Source organism: Psammomys obesus, unplaced genomic scaffold, assembly GCF_907164565.1.
Source record: "Psammomys obesus unplaced genomic scaffold, mPsaObe1.curated_primary_1811, whole genome shotgun sequence".
Taxonomy (NCBI): Eukaryota; Metazoa; Chordata; class Mammalia; order Rodentia; family Muridae; genus Psammomys; species Psammomys obesus.
In genome coordinates, this window is record NW_026591086.1 from 1,024,655 (window position 1) to 1,037,922 (window position 13,268).

Consider the following 13,268-nt stretch of genomic DNA (forward strand, 5'->3'; position numbering starts at 1 on the left):
CCTTGGAGACATAAAATCTGATTGTGTAAAGGAAGGTAGCTCCGTGGAAGGACCAGACAAGGAATTTGAGAGTAGATGAATAAAGACATGGTGGATGGAAAGATATGATCAGATGCTTTGACCGTGAAACAGAACAATATCATCTCAAAGCACAGGAGACATGGAAGGATATGTCAGCTGTTGTGGGTTATGATATTTATTATTGATATATCTTTTAATTAAGCAGCAGTTATTCCTAAACAGCTGTATAACCAAATCACCACACAGAGACTGGGGTTTATTTAATTAACCTAGAGCACAATGCTGAGCAATAGTTACTCCATCCTAAACCTCCAAACCCTCATAGTTTCCTACCATTCAGATTCACCCATTATACTTGCTTTTAGTCATATCTTAGGTCCGGTTCATCTCTCCACATGGTTCCAAGACCTCTCCTGTAGATTCTCCTTCTCTTCCCTGCCTCCTTCCTCTTCCTCTCTAGACCTCTCTGGACCAGGATGTCCTACTCTATCCTCTCCATTGCTTAGCATTGTGGCTGGTTGTTTTAATTGACAATATAGAGAACAAACGGTGGCATGTTTACACAAACTTGAGACAGGTGATGCTTAGAATAAACATCACAATGCAATGTCCAGATTGAAACCAGATAGTAGGGGAGAGAAATCAGCATTTGAATGAACAAGGGTAAACTGTATACATTCCACAAGAACATTATACCAACAGTCAGCCTTCCCTAAAACTTGCCCAGTATGCGTGCAGCAGGGAAGAATGATCAGGACAGGACAGGGATGAGCCAGGATTCCACTTCTGCCAGATGGTGGGAGTGCAGAGAAGCAAGAGCTTAATCACTGGGCTGGTTAGCTTTCCTGACACAAGCTGTCATCTGGGAAGAGGGAACTCCAGTTGGGGAAATGGCTCCATTAGATTGGACAGGAGGCAATTCTGTGTGGTGTTTTCTTGATTAATGGTTGATGTGAGAGGATCCTGCTTTCTGTGGGTGGTGCTACTCCAGGCGGGTAATCCTGAGTAGTATCAGAAAGCCGGCTGAGCAATCTGTGGGGCGAAAGCTAGTAAGCAGTGTTCTTTCATGCTCTCTGCTTTAGCTCTTCCCTCCAGGCTCCTGCTTTGAGTTCCTGCCTTGACGTCATGATACACTGTAGCTGTAAGATGAAATCAGTCCTTTCCTCCCCACATAGCTTCTGGTCATGGTGTTTTATTACTGCAATAGAAAAAGAAGAGGACATTCCCCATGGAGTGGTGTTTCTTTAGAGTTCGAGGGAGGCAAAGAAAGCCATGAAATGGGGAAAGAAAGCACAAAGGGTTGGGACCATGGAGATGTGTATACATGGGATGGGACAGATGGCCAAAGGAGCCTGCATTCTGGACAGTGTCCTAAGACGTACCAGGAGGAGTTATGGATTACAAACAGGCCACTCAGGCTCGCTGTGTTTGCCGCTCGATACTTAAACAGGACTCAGTTCTTAAACAATACTGTGTTTAAGCAGCAAGGGTTGTGAAAGAAATGAATTAGTGTGTTGAGTCTCTGGGAGGCAATGGGTTGCATTTGGGGACTGCACATCTGGGAACCATCTCTCTGCTGTTGTCACTGAGTGGCGGTCTCACAGCCAAGGCCACACCATCACTCTTTCTCAAAATGTGTCTGTGGGTGTTATCTTCTGCCCCTTGCTGTAAAATAGGGCTGTCTCTTTACTGGAGCCTTCTCTCGTGATTATGCCCTGGCTTCTAGTGGCCCAGGGCACGCACTCTGCCTCCTCCCCTAAGAATGAAGACAGGCCGAAGGGAAAAGATTGCCCAAGGGTCTGGCAGCCACATTCTTACAAAGTGTCTGCCACAGCATGGTGTGAGCTGTGTCTCACACTTGCTTAAGGCATGTGACAGTGACCATGGCCTGGACTCTCTTGACCAGACAATCCCCAAGAGCCACAGAGAAAAGCTCAAGGAGTCTAGTCTTGCTATCATAGATCTGAAACAGTTAGACCTGGAAGAAAAGTGACGCGTGGGAATGAACTGTGTGAGAACTCCTCGTGGGAGTGAGCGACAGCAACACCGGCTAGGCTACCTCCACAATGTGCCTGCGTAGAAAGCACCTGTCTGTGTAATCAGCTAGTGAGATAAGGGTTCTTCGGGTAGGGAAGCTGTCACAGACATTTCCGGTCACCCGCCACTTGTTCACTCCCTTCTTGGTTACAGGAAAACTAATCGACTTTGGAGTAGCCTGGGGTGGTCAGGTGATCCAATTTAAAACAAAACAAAACTTCATGGGAGGGATTTCTAGGGAAGCTATTGTTTTGTCAGTAATTCTGTAAACCCAGTTTTAGGAGCTGGAGAGACAGCTCAGCGTGTGTGAAGACCGGAATTCAAATCCACAGCAACCAGGTAAAAAAAGCAGAGCATAGCTGCCTGTTCCTGTAACTACAGCTTTGGTGGAGCAGAGACAGTGAATTTGGGGAATTCACTGGCCAGCTGGGTTAGCTAAAACAGCAAGCTTCAAGTTCAGAAAAAACTGTCTCTTAAAGGAGTGAGACAGAGAATAGAGAAAGACACTCAGCGTCCTTCTGTGTGCACATTTGCACATCTGTGTATACACCACACACACACATCCCGTAGACAGACGCACCCCATACACACAAACAGTCACGCCACAATCATACACAGACTGCAGTCACAAGCAGTCACAGGCACATACATACACACACCACACAAATCATAACACACACGACACACAAACAAATACAATAGCATACACCATAGACACGCATAACCATAAACACAGAAACACACACATCCTATAGACATAAACACCCCATCTACACAAATAGTCATACCGTGGACATACACAGTCACACACACACATGCCACAGTCACACACACATACACATCAGAACACACATATACCACAGACACATACGTACACCATGACACATAACATAGACACACACACCACAGATGTATACAACCACTGTTACACACAAAAAAACAGAAACACACACACGCACAGGTACCCACACACCACAGTTTTTTAATAATAAGGTTCAAAGCAAAACTTGATGGGAAAATACTGAAAATCTCTACATTTTCTCTTCCCTCAGACTTACGTGGACATCCCCTGACTGGTGGTCCCTTATTGCTGGCAACCCTCACATCAGGGCAATACGTGTGTCATCATCTGGAATATTACCTTCATCCAGAGTCCACAGGGTTCAAGAGGAGTCAGTTCCGGTGTGGCTTGTGCTAGGTGTGGCCATCACTGCGGTGGTGCACAGAATAGCTCACTGCCCTAAAACCCTTCTGTGTCCCCACCTCCCCATCCCTCTCTCCTCTCAGCACTCACAGGCACTGATCCTTTCTTTGTTCACAGTTCTGTCTTTCCCATCAGGGCAGACAGCTGGGCTCCCACAGCACGACTTCATATTAGGTTCATTTGCTCAATCATATGCTTTCACGTTTCCTTCATTTCTTTCTACTTCTTTTCAGTGCTGACTAATATTCCATTGTCTGGATGTACCACAGTTGATTTAGCCATTCTCCTACTAGCACATGTTGCTGTTTTTTTGTTTTGTTTTGTTTTGTTATTTTGGCAGGGTAGGGTTGGGGGAGGTTGAGATGGAGTCTCATGCAGCCCGGGATAGCCTCCAACATGCTGTATAACTGAGTGTGATCGTCAACTCCTCCCTGCACTTCCTGAGTGCTGTGATTGTAGGTGCGCACCACCACGCCTAGTTTATGTGGTGCTGAGATCCGAGCCCAAGGCTTCATACACGCTAGGTAAGCACTTTCCCTTCAAGGTCCTGTTATGAAGACAATTAGTCTCCTTAAAGGATTCTGCTCTGCGGAGGGGCCAACTCTGCACAGCTGCTCAGCCTTCGAAGTGACATCAGTGCCACAGGGGTGTGGGGCGTGTCCCAAGACTCCTGCAAAGAAAGGAGCCACACTCGCAGTCTCCTTACCTTTTGGTCTTTGGAAACAGGGCCTTGCTGTGTAGCCCTGGCATACAGACCAGGCCGGCTTTGAACTTGATGTGATCGCCTGCCCACCAGCTTCCACTGTTACCGATGCGTGCACCAGAGCCGGTTTCCCCTCCACCTCCTGAAGGATACCTGGCTGCTTGAAGTCTTGGCAATGGAGGAAGCCAATAGCAGCTTCCATGTGCTGACAGCTGCAGGCAGGTAAGTTTTCTGTCCACTTGTTGAATGCCCAGGTGAGTGGCCACCGGATCATGGTCCTGCACCATTGTATTTTGCCTACTGACATTTTTCTGGCCTGCACCTTTGGGGCAAGGACAGAGGAGGAGCAGTCCCCCCACCACTTGGGATAGAAGCAGCCTTTACTAACAAAGGAGGAGCCGGAAGCTAGCCCCCTAGGACCTGGTGAGTCCCTGGGCTGCACAAGCCACAGTTTTTTGTTGCATGAGAAAGATCCCTCTGCTTGTGCTACTGTGGTCAGGCTATTTCAGTCAGGCTCTCTTTGTGGCTGGAGCAACATCATATGGGCAACAGCCTTGGTTCTAGGAACAACTGTGAAGGTTAATTTAAAAAAAGAAATACATTTTAGGCTGACTGGGTGGCACACACCTGTAATCCCAGCTCTCGGGGAGGCAGAGGCAGGTAGATCTCAGTGAGTTCCAGGTCAGCCTGGTCTACAAAGTGAGTCCAAGGACAGCCAAGACTACACAGAGAAACTCTGTCTCAAAAATAAATACATACATACATTTTGAGTTAAGTTCCGTCTAAAGTTTTAACCTTTTACATTTTTTTTTTTAAATGGCTGTCTCCCTCCAAATGAATCTTGAGGCAAAGGAGGCTCTGCACTGCTCTGTGGGACAGGAGACCCAGAGCCCTCCTTAAATGTTCGGCTGAGAAAGTGAACACGCCATCTGGGTTTGCGTACCTGCTAGGCAGGCCGTGCGCGTCTGAGCAGAGTGGAGCCATTTGCTTTTCTGACAGGGCATTTCTCCCCTTCCCTTGAAAGTCCTAGTATAAAAACAGTCAGTCTCCTTAAAGGATTCTGCTCTTCAGAGGAACCGGTCCTCTGCACAGCTTCTCAGCCTTAGAAGAGATGCCGGTGCCATGGGGGTGTGGGGGGTATCCCAAGACTCCTGCAAAGAAAGGAATCAGCTCACACTTGCATCTCCACAGACACAGTTCTCCGCCACCACGTGTCCATCCCATGCCCAAATCAGGCATGAAACAGGACAAGACCCATCAGTGTTGCTCTGTGGTCAAGAGGCCACGGAGAGCAAGCCCAGGGGAAGAGCAACAGCTGGTTCAAAGGCTAGTGGCTGTCACTGGGGGAACACCTCTCTGAGACCCTCAATACTTTCTGGAATGCTCCGTGTCTCTTGGTTACACCGTGCCTGTTTTCAACATCTTTTTGTTTCGTTGAGTAGTGCAATTTTGTTGAGCAGTTGCCTAACTTGTGAAAAATAGGCAGGGGTCTGGAGCACAGTTCAGCTGAAGAGCAAATCCTAAGCGTATATCAGGCCCTGGGTCTATTACCCAGTACCAACAAGCAATTTTAAAAGTTAATTTAGATAAATAAAGAAGGGGAGAGAGAGAGAGAGAGAGGCCTGGAGCAGATTGCTTTTCTAATATAACATCATGTTTTGTCAAAATTAACTTTTCTGCTGAGACTTTTCCATCTATTTAACAGCTTTCCATTCATTTATTATTATGATTCAATTTCAGTTACTAAGCTTTAGTCACATCCAGTTTTAAATTGCTCCCTCATGCACATGCTGGCTTCCTATGCCTGAGGCCTTAGAGTTAGTGATGTGCTGATAGATACCAAAGACTCAACACCCATCTCAACTTGGGGTTAGTGAGTATGGGTATTAGCCACAAAAGAAGTGTTATCAGGGGCTCTGAGGGTCAGGAGGAGCCAGCTCACTTAAGAAGTAAGGGAAAGACCTATGGTAAAAACTATAGGCTGACAGTAGTTGTTAATCTGAAAACAGATGTTAAAAAGAAAGGTTAGACTATCAATGACCAACATGGCATTATAACCCAAGGATGCTGTAATGGCATGCATACCTCGGTGGTAACCAACACCCCTCTAATCGGACTCAAGACCCTCTCAACAATAGGAAACTCATGCCTGGTATTGAAAACCTAATTAATTAATTACTCAGTGCTAGTGAAGTCATGGGTATTGGAGGAGAATCTACAATGACTAATTTACTATACCAGCATAATCACTAACGACAATCTAACCATTTGTCCTATACCCAGATATAAGCATGGTCTTCCCTCTTCATCAAAGAAACTGCTCTTTGAAACAGAGACCACTACCACTACAGAAAACCACACCCAATCAAAATGCAGTGGAACTCAGCCCCAGTGGATACACCTACAGAACACTCCCTCACCTAAGGCAGGGAACATTGAAGATGGGGAGGAGAGGTTGTAAGAGGTTGTAAGAGCCAGAGGATCAGGGAGTTTGCTGTGAGACTGCATCTCTAGTAACATCAGAAGGTAAATCTGTAAGGCCTCACCAACATGATTGCCCAAACATGAGCTGAGCAAGGATGACACCAATGCACATGCCAAACTTGGCAGGGAAAGACCCATGAGGCCTCCACCCTACACAAAGAACCACAGGCAACTGAGTAAAGATGGAAGCAGGAGAGATAGTCCTCCTCAGGGAAGAGCACACCCAATTGGTTTTCCAGTGCCAAATGGTCAGGCCTGAAAACATACATACAAGTAGCGTTATGTGGACTCAATGGGTTATACTTAAGAATATATACGTATATACAAACATATATATATATATATATATATATGTGTGTGTGTGTGTGTGTGTGTGTGTGTGTGTGTGTGTGTGTGTGCATATAGTAACAATAAATGAAAAAGAAGCCATGAAATGGAAGGTTAGGCTTAAAACAGTCTGGGAACATGGACCAAGATAAGAGGATTTGGGTGTGAGACAGCCCCCTTGAAGGAGGAGAGACAAGGATGCTGGGAAGCAAGTCAGTGTCAGCAGGCCTGCTGGCTTGTGACACCCTGGGGAACTTAGATAGAAGGCACTGCTTCCTTGTCTCATGTTCTTGCTTCTAATGCAGCTGGTTGCAACAGACTAAATTGTCTGCAAGAACAGATAATAAGAAGTTCCCACCCATCTCAGGAAAAAGCCTACCCGGACCCTTACGTAGATGAGGAGTCTCGAATGAGGGAGCCAAGACAATGGTGTCTCCATAGCTGTGAGAGGAGCAAGCTGCAGGATAGAACAAGCCACGGTGAAGGGAGAACAAAACGCACACAGTCTGATCAGAAGGCTGCAAGACACTGCAAGGTTGAAGGCCAGCAAGCCTAGGCTGACAGACGGCGACAGTCAGCAGGTACAGAGCACACACTGGACAGAGCGGAAGCTGCAACCACCTCTAACTGGAAGTATGAGCAGGGCAGGATGAGCTCCCTGGCTAGCCGGAAGACAAGTGCAGAGTGGATCGTTTCCTAGTTGGCTCAACTTGTAGCATGGACAGAACACTAACCACTCTCAACTGAAGTTACCCTGATCTTTGTCCCATTCCTACCACGAGTCCAAAACACCTAGACAGAGTAGCTGAATCATTGTTCCTCCCTTAGGAACCCCTCTCAGGGTTTTCTCTCACTTTCCTTAACACCTCACTTCTCTAATGTCTCTGAATACTGCACTCTTCTGCTCTCTACACCTTTAATCTTCAAGAGAGCTTAGCTTCTGTGTCAGGTTTTTGGTGACTGCTGAGTTTCTAGCCACATCCATCTGGGCCTAGAAAGATCTTCTGGATCTCAGAACTGTATCACTGGGGAAGGGACAGGACTGTCACCTCTTCAAATGACGGTTGACACTCCTACAGGCTGATCTGGGTTTGTTTGTTTTTTATTTCAGATAATCCCTCTCTGCTATCACCCCCCCCACACACATACACACGCACCCGAGAAACTTACAGGAAACTCACTCTTTTTAGGTCACCCAGCACAAACCTTGCTCATAACACTAACTTCTGTCCTTTTAGAAACGTTCGTGTCCATCATTTTCTTGAACACGCAATGTATGGGCCCCCTGTGAGGCCATTCCCATGTGCACGTGTTTAATTCTCTCCTGCGGCCATAGCCCTGTACCCTCTGCTTGCAGTGGTGTCTGAGAACAACCTCTGGTGGACCCCTTATTTTCCTCTCTTCACTCTTGCACTCCCTGACTGGGTTTGGGCTTGCCCTTGGTGAGCCCAGCACACTGGTTAGAGGTGTGGATACCATTGACCCCTGTGGTTAAATATTCTCACCACGGAGGATCTCGGGCTGCCGAGGTGGCATCAAAGGTGGCATCGTTCACGCAGAGGTGATATCGCCACAAAGCCCCACTGCGCAGACAATTCCGAGAGATGCAGCTCCTGTCACCACTCCCTTTGCTGCGTCTGCTTCTCTGGTGTTGGGACAAGGAGGAGGACAAGAAGGCCAAGGGCATTTCCAAACTGAACGATCACATGGTGGTGAGACAAAGCCAGTCCCCCAGTGTAACTGGCCGATCTCACCAAGACTTCACCTGCTCCATATACCCACCCGGGGCTGCTTCTGCTCCCCATAGGCAAGACGAGAGCCCAAAGAAGACTAGACTGATTTATCAAGAGTTCCTGGGCCAGGGTATCTGGGAAGATGGCATTTTCTATATGTCCTAGAAAAAGGGCACGGAAGTTCAACGGCAACCACCCCCAAGGCTCTCCTTTCTGTTCGCATAATGATCAGACCTTGTAGGCGTAGACCCCTGCTGGGGACAGGAGAAATTCTCTCTCATGTGCCTGCTCCAACCTCCACCCCCATCGAGTGCCCTCTCAAAAGCTGGCTCTTACTCTTTCCTCCAGCTTTCTTTTCTATCCCAGGGAGGGGAGGTGATGTCAAGTAGCCCAACTGGGGAGCTAGCTTGCCTAATGGTGTGGGCAATTTTCAAGACTTAGAACATGAAGTGATAAATTCAAGCCTATTGGGTCTGGAGAGATGGCTCAGTGATTAAGAGCACTGGCTCTTCCAGAGGGCTCAGGTTCAGTTCCCAGCACCTACATGAAAGCTCACAACTGTTTGTAACTTCAGCTGCAGGAGATTCTACACCCTCATACAGACATACATGCAGGCAAATAAAATAAAATAAAATAAAATAAAATAAAATAAAATAAAATAAAATAAAATAAAATAAAATAAATCAATACACATAAAATAAAATAAAAACAAAAGCCAAATCATTAGCCAGGTGTGGGGGTGCACACCTTTAATCCCAACAGTTGGTAGGCAGAGGCAGGTGGATCTCTGAGTTTGAGGCCAGCCTGGTTTACAAAATGAGTTCCAGGACAGCCAGGGATACACAGAGAAACCCTGTCTCAAAAAAAAAAAAAAAAAAAATCAAGTTTATTTCTACTCTGTGGGCTACAGTCGCAATTTTAAAAATACATACTAGGGACACTTGCCAATCCATACAGTTTATGAGAGGCTTCCACAAATGTCACATCATTGGAGCCTCACACTCATCAGTCACAAAGCTGGAGTCCATGGACCACTGGGAGCCCCCAGGACTTTCCAAGCGGGAAACACTGGCGTGGACAGTGTCAAGAGACTCAGTCTCCAGTTGCAACTCACTGGGCCCTCTTCCTGCTGAGATTTGCTGAGTAGACCTCGAGTGGAGGTGTTACGTGGGTCCTATTTCCCATCCACCCCTTCCGATCATCTGTCTTCCCCCAACCCCTCCGTAATATGTAGTTTTTATCTTGGATAGCCATGTGTATATCGGCACATAAATCAAAAAGGAATTAAAGAAACTGATTGTCCTTGCTCTTTTAAATTTTAACGATTTATTTATGTGTATGAATGTGTTGCCTGAATTTATGTTTGTATACCATATGTGTGAATGGCACCCGTGAAGGTCAGAAGAGGGCATTGGATGCCCTGAAACTGTAGCTACAGACAGTTGTAAACCACCAAGTGGGTTCTGGGAGGCAAGCCTGGGTCCTTTGCTCTCAGTGCCCTTAGCCACTAAGCCATCCTTGCGGTCCCCAGCGCTTCTACTCTAAAACACTTTCCATTTCCACAAAACCATTCTCAGGATCAAGAGGATATGATGCTTAGACCCACAAACAGGGAAACTGAAACACCAGTACCACTCACTCTGTCCCCTTCCAACATTGAATAATACTCCTCACTGTGCATTTTCTAGTAATATTAAGAAAGACATTGCTGACAAAATCATGTTTTCCTCATTTATAATTCCTGTTTCATTATTTGTTTAAAAAGTAGTACATGCTCTTTTTATCGGTTGTATATTGACTAATAGCTCATGGCAATAACAGTTCAAAGGGAATATTTGTAATGGACCTTATGGTGACAGGGAACAGATTTTTAATAGTTCATCATACAGTCATATTTTTCTTGTATCTGTTGATACTTGCTTTGTGCTTGAGCATATGGTCAATTTTGGAGCACGTCCCACGAGCTACTGAGAAGAAGGTATGTTCTTTAGTGTTTGGGTGCAATTTTCTATAAGTATCTTCTACGTCGATTTGATTTATGATGTTATTTAACTCCAGCATCTGTTTTGTTTGTGATTGGGTGATTGGTGAGGGTGGAGTACTGGAGTCTCCCATTATCAGGAGTGAGGTCCAATATGTGACGTAAGCTGAAATAGTGGGGGGTTTTGTACATTTAGGTGCCCCTGTGTTTGGTGCATAAATGTTTAACATTCTAATATTCTCTTGGTGGATGTTTTCCTTTGATGAATATACAGTGTCCTTCCCTGGGTCTCCTGATTAGCTTTGGTTTGAAATCCATTTGTCACATATTAAATTGGCTACACCAGCTTGCTTCTTGAGTCCATTGGCTTGGAATATTATTTTTCATTCTCCTACTCCTAGTTGATGTCTGCCCGTGAGGTTAAGAAAGATGGATTCTGTTTTCCAATCTAATCTATTAGATTGTGGGAAATTGGGACCATTAATATTTGGAGTTACCAATGAGCCAACTTTATTGATTCCTGTTATTGTTTTAATTTACTGTATCTATTATTTATGTTTTCTTGGGTGTGGTCAGCCTATTTAAAATATTTTTTTCCTTCTAGTTCACTCTGGAGAGTTTTATTTGTAGATAGATACTGCTTAAATTTGGTTTTATCGTGAAATGTTTTTCTTTCTCCATCTATAATGATTGAAAATTTTGCAGGGATAGTAGCCTGGGCTCACATCTGTGATCTCTTAGAGTAGAGTCTGCAGAACATCTATCCAGGTCCTACTGACTTTTAGACTTTCTATTGAAAAGTCAGATGTTATTCAAATAGGTCTGCATTAATGCATTATTTGGTCGTTTTCCCTTGCACCTCTTAATGTTCTTTCTTTGTTCTGTACATTTAGTGTTTTGATTATTATGTGTCATGGAGAATTTCTGGTCCAGTGTATTTGATATTCTGTATATTTCTTATACTTTGATAGGCATGTCTTTATTTAGGTTAGGAAATTTTTCTTCTATAATTTTCTTAAAAATATTTTCTGTGCCTTGACATTTGTTTCTTCTCCTTCCTCTATTCCTAATAATCTTAGATTTGATCTTTTCATAATGCCCCAGAGTTCCTGGATGTTCTGTGCCTAATTCTTTTTTTTTTTTTAGATTTAATATTAACATTTTCTTTGACTAAAGTGTCCATTTATTCTACCTTGCCTTAGTTAGGGTTATTATTGCTGCGATGAAATAACATGAACAAAGGATATATTTGGCTTATACTTCCATATCACTGTCCATCACTGAAGAAAGTCAGGACAAGAAACTCACAAAAGAGTGGTAACCTGGAGGCAGGAGCTCATATAGAGGCCGTGGATGGGTGCTTCTTGCTGTTTTGCAATTCATGGCTTACTCAGCCTGTTTTATTACAGAACTTAGGAGCATCCACCTGGGCATGGCACCACCTACAATAAGCTGAGCCCGCTCCCATCAATCACTAATTAAGAAAATTCCCTACAGGCTTGCCTAATTCTATGGAAGCATTTTTTTTTTAATTGGCTCTTTGTGAATTTCACATCATGGAGCCCAATGTCACTCATCTCCCCCTCCCCTTACACCCACCCTCCATCCTTGTAAACACCCCACCACCACCACCACCAGCAGCAGCTATCCCATGATGCCCAGGTGAGGGGTGGGACCAGTTCTGCACAGCCCTCAGACATCAACACATCCCTGGGCAGTAGCCCAGACCAGGGAGGTTCGTCTGGCCTTCGGTGGTAACAGACCCCTGCTGCCGCAAGACCACAGACCCAGATGTGGCCTCTGGTGGCAGAACAGGCCAGGACCCCGCCAAGGTCCCAGGTGGCATCTCTGGCTACTCACATCAGGCTGCTCCTCTTTACCCTTGAGTCTCTAGTTCCGCCTCTCTTCACTGTGCACACGTCCTTCTGCTTCTCTGTCTCTTCCGCTTCTCCATCACTTACCTGCTCCTCTTAATGGTGCTCCGGGTCTCTGAGTGTCTATGGTCATCTGAGGAGTTCTATGCACCACTCATGCATTATGGTGCTAGGCAGGGGTCATCTCAGGCGTGGTTTGCTTCTCCCCACCTCCATCCCCAAGGCCTGTGCAGCAACAGACTGGTGACATTTCCGGTTAGCTTCCTGTCCAGGCCCCATGGCATCAGTCTGGTGCTCATCTCAGGCTCTCTCCTCACCCAGTCTGCCTGAGTGCCCCCTTGTCTGTGAGTGGCCCCTTGTCTGTCTCAGGCTCACTACCTCCTGGGTCCTATAGTCCCAGGTGGGGGGTTTTCTAGCCTCCGGCTTACTGCCCGTCCTGGAAGCCCACCTGGGCCTTTCAGGGGCAGGACTGGTCCTTGGGGCCGGACTGGTGGTCATCTCAGGCTCGCATTTTTTCAGGGAATGTTAGGATTTTCCCAGGCCAGAACACAGCATGGACAGCCCCTCTCCTCTCTGCCACCTGCTGACGCACATGTGACACAGCAGCCACACCTGCAATGCCGGTAGGAACAGGGGAGGAGGTGTTTTCTTCAATGAGGTCCTCTCACCTCGGCTGACTTTAGCGTGCATCAAGTTGATATAAAACTAGCCAGCACATACCTTCAATACCTGAGATTCTCTATTACATGTTTCATACTCTGTTGGTGAGGCTTATGTGTGAAGTATTGTTTGACTTCCTAACATTTTCATTTCCAGCTTTATCTCACGTTGGGTTTTCTTTAGTGATTCTAGCTCTACTTTCACTTCTTCAGCGGTTTTCATCACTTCATTCCACTGTTTGCTT

General features: G+C 45.8%; 1 pseudogene; it reads right to left on the minus strand.

The window, feature by feature from the left end:
- Nucleotides 1–12,875: 12,875 nt before the first annotated feature.
- On the minus strand, nucleotides 12,876–12,998 carry LOC129679073 (small nucleolar RNA SNORA17; annotated as a pseudogene).
- Nucleotides 12,999–13,268: the final 270 nt, after the last annotated feature.